Below are 7,411 nucleotides of genomic sequence, written 5' to 3'. Positions count from 1 at the left end.
CACTCAATGGCAAGATTTGAAAACCTCTACGTTTTTCCATCTTTTTACAATGTAGGGGTAATTCGGACCTCCCTACTCGGCAATTCAGACCGAGATTTTTATTAATTTTTTTGCAATGGAATTATGTTTACCTATAAAATATAAGATATGAGATATTTCTTAAGAAGCAAAAAAATAAATTCCGTTACAAAAACTTAATCTGGTATGTCACAGCTGTCGATTGGCGACCCAGGAATTTTCTTTACTGTGGCGTATGCAATGGTGTGCGCAGCCGCAAGCCGCTGAACGGTGGTTTACTGAATAGAGGGTCCGAGTAGCCCCGTTCGCTCATTTCGCACAAATGTGGTGCGTCTCGAAAATATTTGTGTTTTCACCCAAACAAAAATCATTCCATGAAATAGGAGCCTCAAGCTTTCCAAAACACTTACCTTATAGTTTTTCACTTTTATTTGTTGCTTTAATCACGGTTTTCTATTATAATGATTTTTGTTTTGAGAATGGCACAAAAAACGAAACACGTTTCTCCTTTCTACAAAGAACAAAGAATCAAATTCAGCTCTCAAAATTAATGTTTCAGAATATCGGTTCCACGAATATGTACGATAGTCAGAAAGCCTTGCTATTTTCTGAGAAATCGAGGGGGTCCGAATTACCCACAACTGTCAATAAGAGTATATAGTTTTAGATAAATTTAAGGTTGAAAGTTAAGGAATGCTGACTAGTTCAGTAACTCGAAAATTAAATTTGGCGAATGATCAGTAAAAGTAGCTCGTTTTAGTCGGAATGTTGTAAAGTTATGCAGAAAACTTGTACACATAATAAATGCCCTAAGTCAACACCACACATTACCTACCCCTACAAATTTACGTTTGCGAAAGGATGTGCATGAGTAGAGGTAAATTATGAGAAACTAATCAGAAGTAAAAAATGCCCATAATAATTTCTATCATTTCTAAATGTTATTGTCGCTGTACTGAACAGGATAACTAGATTTTTGTGTGATCTGTTGAATATTCGAGCGATTGCGTAACTGAGTTTGATTTGAAAAAAGTCCTTTTTAATGGGATATGAGTAGAAGTTAGTTAATTGAACTTGAGCAGAAGTTACTCAAAATTTGGAAAAGTCAAGTTTTGATTGGATTTGAGTAGAAGTTACTCAAAATTTGGAAAAGTCCACTTTGATTTGATTTGAGTAGAAGTTACTCAAAATTTAGAAAAGTCCTTTATTAATAATTTTTTGCAGAAGTTACTCAAAATTTGAAAAAGTCCACTTTTTATTGGAAATGAGTAATAGTTACTCAAAATTTGGAAAAGTCTAGTTTTAATTGGATTTGTGTAGCAGTTACTCAAAATTTGGAAAAGTCCACTTTTGATTGGATTTTAGTAGAAGTTACTCAAAATTTGGAAAAGTTCACTTTGATTTGATTTGAGTAGAAGTTACTCAAAATTTGGAAAAGTCCACTTTTTATTGGAAATGAGTAATAGTTAGGGTAAGGTGGGGCAAATCCGACCGTTGGGTAAACCCGACCCCCCTCTGTTACCGAAAATCAGAAGCACTATGCGAACTAATGTTAATGTTGTCGTGTAGAACATCGAAAATAATCATAATAATGGTATGACAGCATTTCATTCAGCATTCAAACGACAAAAAGTGTGTTTTTACAACTTTTCACTTTTGTTCATCATTGACTACAGGATATTTCTGATTGTTAAAGTGATTGCATAATAAATGTAAGTGGATTTAAATTCTTTGATTAAAGTCCAACAAAGTGCATAGAAGAATTTAATTCAACCTTTTTCATATTTTTTTTAATTGCATCGTAATGAAAAATTACGCGGTGGGGCAAATCCGACCACTAAATATTGGGGTAAATCCGACCGCTTTTTTGCAAAGAAAATTTTTATTTTTCTAATTGAAACATATTTTTGTTGTTATTATTTATTATTTTATGCAAAATGGCTCATAATTACAAACGAAAGACACAAAAACGTGATGATTATAGTATTGCTCCGATGCAAATGGGAATATCATAACGTGCTACTGCTCGTGATTTTAGCATTTCAAGATTGGCATTGAACTCCATTTTCTGCATGTTACAATTCAATAACACAACATTAATTGATTTATCATTGAAAAACCATAAAATTTGAATAATATCTGCAATAAATCAACCAAAAACATGGGGGGTCGGGTTTACCCCACCATTTTTGAAAACAGCAAAAATGAACATTTTTGTAAACCGCTTGTAACACAAGATATTCCCAAGATCCAAATAATATTCTATATATAAATATAATGACCAGGAGTCTAACCTTTAATTTGGTATATAAAACGACGTGATCCGATGTAAAATGAGCATTTTACAGCCAAAACCATTTACTAAGTCGGATTTACCCCACCTTACCCTACTCAAAATTTGGAAAAGTCTAGTTTTAATTGGATTTGTGTAGAAGTTACTCAAAATATGGAAAAGTCCACTTTTGATTGGATTTGAGTAGAAGTTATTCAAAATTTGAAAAAGTCCACTTTTGATTTGGATTTCGGCATTATTCTGCGCGGCGCGTGACGTAAGACGACTAAACTCACCTTACTTTATGTGACTTTTCTCACCCGATTCCGAGAGTCGACTCGGGTGAGGTGAGATTCCCTATTGCGGTTAAATGGGCGTCTCACGTCAGCCGAAGTGACTCTTCAGAATTGGGTGAGAAAAGTAACGTAGAGTGAGGTGAAATTAGTCGTCTCACGTCACACGCCGCGCAGAATAGGGCCGTTTAAGTAGAAGTTACTCAAATTTTGGAAAAGCCCACTTTTAATTGGATTTGAGTAGAAGTTACTCAAAATTTGGAAAAGTCCACTTTTAATTGGATTTGAGTAGAAGTTACTCAAAATTTGAAAAAGTCCACTTTGATTTGATTTGAGTAGAAGTTACTCAAAATTTAGAAAAGTTCACTTTTAGTTGGATTTGAGTAGAAGTTACCCAAAATTTGGAAAAGTCTAGTTTTAATTGGTTTTGAGTAGAAGTCACTCAAAATTTGGAAAAGTCCACTTTTAATTGAACTTGAGCAAAAGTTACTCAAAATTAATTTAATTGGATTTGAGTATAAGTTTCTAAAAGTCCACTTTTAATTGGATTTGAGTAGAAGTTACTCAAAAATTGAAAAAGTCTACTTTTGATTGAATTTGAGTAGAAGTTACTCAGAGTTTGAAAAAGTTCCGATTTGATCGGATTTGAATAGAAGTTACTCAACATTTGGAAAAGTCTACTTTGATTTGATTTGAGTAGAAGTTACTCAAAATTTAGAAAAGTCCTTTATTAATAGTATATGAGCAGAAGTTACTCAAAATTTGAAAAAGTCCACTTTTTATTGTAAATGAGTAAAAGTTACTCAAAATTTGGAAGTCTAGTTTTAATTGGATTTGTGTTGAAGTTACTCGAAATTTGGATAAGTCCATTTTTGATTGGATTTGAGTAGAAGTTATTCAAAATTTGGAAAAGTCCACTTTTAATTGGATTTGAGAAGAAGTTACTCAAAATTTGGAAAAGTCCTCTTGGATTTGATTTGAGTAGAAGTTACTAAAAAATTTAGAAAAGTCCTCTATTAATAGTATATGAGCAGAAGTTACTCAAAATTTGAAAAAGTCCACTTATTATTGGAAATGAGTAATAGTTACTCAAAATTTGGAAAAGTCTAGTTTTAATTGGTTTTGAGTAGAAGTTACCCAAAATTTAGAAAAGTTCACTTTTAGTTGGATTTGAGTAGAAGTTACCCAAAATTTGGGAAAGTTCACTTGTAATTGAATTTGAGTTGAAGTTACTCAAAAGTTGAAAAAGGTCTAGTTTTAATTGGATTTGAGTAGAAGTCACTCAAAATTTGGAAAAGTTCACTTTTAATTGAACTTGAGCAAAAGTTACTCAAAATTAATTTAATTGGATTTGAGTATAAGTAACTCCAAATTTCTAAAAGTCCACTTTTAATTGGATTTGAGTAGAAGTTACTCAAAAATTGAAAAAGTCTACTTTTGATAGAATTTGAGTAGAAGTTACTCAGAGTTTGAAAAAGTTCCGATTTGATTGGATTTGAATAGAAGTTACTCAAAATTTGGAAAAGTCTACTTTTAATTGAACTTGAGCAGAAGTTACTCAAAATTTGGAAAAGTCTAGTTTTGATTGGATTTGAGTAGAAGTTACTCAAAATTTGGAAAAGTCCACTTTGATTTGATATGAGTAGAAGTTACTCAAAATTTAGAAAAGTCCTTTATTAATAGTATATGAGCAGAAGTTACTCAAAATTAATTTAATTGGATTTGAGTATAAGTAACTCAAAATTTCTAAAAGTCCACTTTTAATTGGATTTGAGTAGAAGTTATTCAAAAATTGAAAAAGTCTACTTTTGATTGAATTTGAGTAGAAGTTACTCAGAGTTTGAAAAAGTTCCGATTTGATTGGATTTGAATAGAAGTTACTCAATATTTGGAAAAGTCTAGTTTTGATTGGATTTGAGTAGAAGTTACTCAAAATTTGGAAAAGTCAACTTTTGATTTGGATTTAAGTAGAAGTTACTCAAAATTTGGAAAAGTCCACTTTTAATTGGATTTGAGTAGAAGTTACTCAAAATTTAGAAAAGTCCACTTTTAATTGGATTTGAGTAGAAGTTACCCAAAATTTGGGAAAGTTCACTTGTAATTGAATTTGAGTTGAAGTTACTCAAAATTTGAAAAAGGTCTAGTTTTAATTGGATTTGAGTAGAAGTCACTCAAAATTTGGATAAGTCCACTTTTAATTGATCTTGAGCAAAAGTTACTCAAAATTAATTTAATTGGATTTGAGTATAAGTAACTCAAAATTTCTAAAAGTCCACTTTTAATTGGATTTGAGTAGAAGTTATTCAAAAATTGAAAAAATCTACTTTTGATTGAATTTGAGTAGAAGTTACTCAGAGTTTGAAAAAGTTCCGATTTGATTGGATTTGAATAGAAGTTACTCAAAATTTGGAAAAGTCTACTTTTAATTGAACTTGTGCAGAAGTTACTCAAAATTTGGAAAAGTCTAGTTTTGATTGGATTTGAGTAGAAGTTACTCAAAATTTGGAAAAGTCCACTTTGATTTGATTTGAGTAGAAGTTACTCAAAATTTAGAAAAGTCCTTTATTAATAGTATATGAGCAGAAGTTACTCAAAATTTGAAAAAGTCCACTTTTTATTGTAAATGAGTAAAAGTTACTCAAAATTTGGAAGTCTAGTTTTAATTGGATTTGTGTTGAAGTTACTCGAAATTTGGATAAGTCCACTTTTGATTGGATTTGAATAGAAGTTACTCAAAATTTGGAAAGGTCCACTTTTAATTGAACTTGAGCAGAAGTTACTCAAAATTTGGAAAAGTCTAGTTTTGATTGGATTTGACTAGAAGTTACTCAAAATTTGGAAAAGTCCACTTTGTTTTGATTTGAGTAGAACTACTCAAAATTTAGAAAAGTTCTTTATTAATAGTATATGAGCAGAAGTTACTCAAAATTTGAAAAAGTCTTATTGGATATGAGTAATAGTTACTCAAAATTTGGAATAGTCTAGTTTTAATTGGTTTTGAGTAGACGTTACTCAAAATTTGGAAAAGTCCACTTTTAATTGGATTTTAGTAGAAGTTATTCAATATTTGGAAAAGTCCACTTTTAATTGGATTTGAGTAGAAGTTACCCAAAATTTAGAAGAGTCCTTATTATTTGGTTCAAGAGAAGAAGATCTTGGCTTATACGGAAACACAATCAATTGTGTTTTTGCCGCATTAGTGGAAATTTTCCATTTTTTCAGGTAATCATTGAAAATATTCAAGCTTCGTTGCAGTCGATTGCAGATAATACGAAGACTCCTACCAGTGGCTGAGATGCTAGTATCATCACAGAAAAGTAACTTTTTACAGCCTGTAGGTAGATTTGGAAGATCAGAGGTAAAAATATTGTATAGGATTGGTGCGACGCTTGATCCTTGAGGAACGCCTGCTTTAACGGGTAGCTTATTAGATTTACAATTCTGATAAGAAACCTGTAGGGTACGGTTAGTAAGATAATTTTTAATTATCTTTATTATGTAAGTTGGAAAATGTAAATCCCACATTTTGGCAATTAAACCTTTGTGCCAAACACTGTTGTAAGCTTTTTCGATGTCTAGAAGAGCAACTCCAGTGGAGTATTTGCCTTTATCATGTTAGTTACTCTCACAAGTTGATGAGTAGTTGAATGTCCAATACGAAATCCAAACTGCTCAGGAAGAAAAATAGAATTCTCATTGATATGTGACATCATTCTAGTTAGGATGATTTTTTTTTTCAAAAAAATTACTAATAGAAGAGAGTAAGCTAATTGGTCGATAGCTAGATGCTTCTGCTGGGTTTTTTTCTGGCTTCAAAATAGGAATAATCTTGGCATTTTTCCATCTTTCAGGGAAGTATGCTAATTCAAAACATTTGTTGAATATTTTGACCAAGTAATGCATGGTGATTTCGGGAAGGTTTTTAAGAAGAATGTTGAAAATTCCATCATAACCTGGAGCTTTCATATTTTTTAACTTTTTCATGATGGATTTGATCTCATCATAGTTTGTTTCAACAATGTCGTCTAGAGACAATACTTGATTTGAAACGTTTTCATATTTTTGTAAGACTTCGGTTTCAATAGGACTCACAACGTCGAGATTAAAATTATGGACGTCTCAAACTGCTGAGCTAGTTTTTGAGCTTTTGCTTCGTTTGTAAGAAGTATGTGGTCACCTTCCTTCAAAGCTGGAATTGGTTTCTGAGGTTTCGTAAGAACGTTAGAAAGTTTTCAGAAAGGTTTAGAATTTGGCTTGATTTGTTCAACGTTTTTCGCGAAATTTTCATTTCTTAAGAGTGTGAATCTATGCTTAATTTCTTTTTGTAGATCCTGATAGATACATTTCATAGCAGGATTACGAGAACGTTGATATTGACGTCTTCGAACATTCTTCAAGCGAATCAGAAGTTGAAGATCGTCGTCAATAATAGGAGTATTAAATTTTTTTCTGTGTTGTCGATACTGATAAATTTCTAGCATCAACTATAGATATACTTAAATTTTGTAATGCCGTATCAATGTCAGCTTTATTTTGTAAATCAAGGTCATGATTAAAATTATTCTCAATATAAGTTTTGTACCTTTCCCAATTCGCTTTGTGATAATTGAACACTGAGCTAATGGGATTGGGAACAGCTTCTTGAGAAAGTGAAAAAGGTACTGGAAGATGATCAGAATCAAAGTCAGCATGTGTAATCAATTCGCTACAAAGGTGACTTTGATCTGTCAAAACCAAATCAATTGTTGATGGATTCCTTACAGACCATTCCAGGACCATTCCGGAACAAAATTGAATAATAACCAGCAGAGCAATCATTAAAAAGTAG

This window comes from Topomyia yanbarensis, chromosome 2 (genome assembly GCF_030247195.1).
Source record: "Topomyia yanbarensis strain Yona2022 chromosome 2, ASM3024719v1, whole genome shotgun sequence".
NCBI classification, from domain to species: Eukaryota; Metazoa; Arthropoda; class Insecta; order Diptera; family Culicidae; genus Topomyia; species Topomyia yanbarensis.
This window is presented reverse-complemented; position numbering follows the sequence as displayed.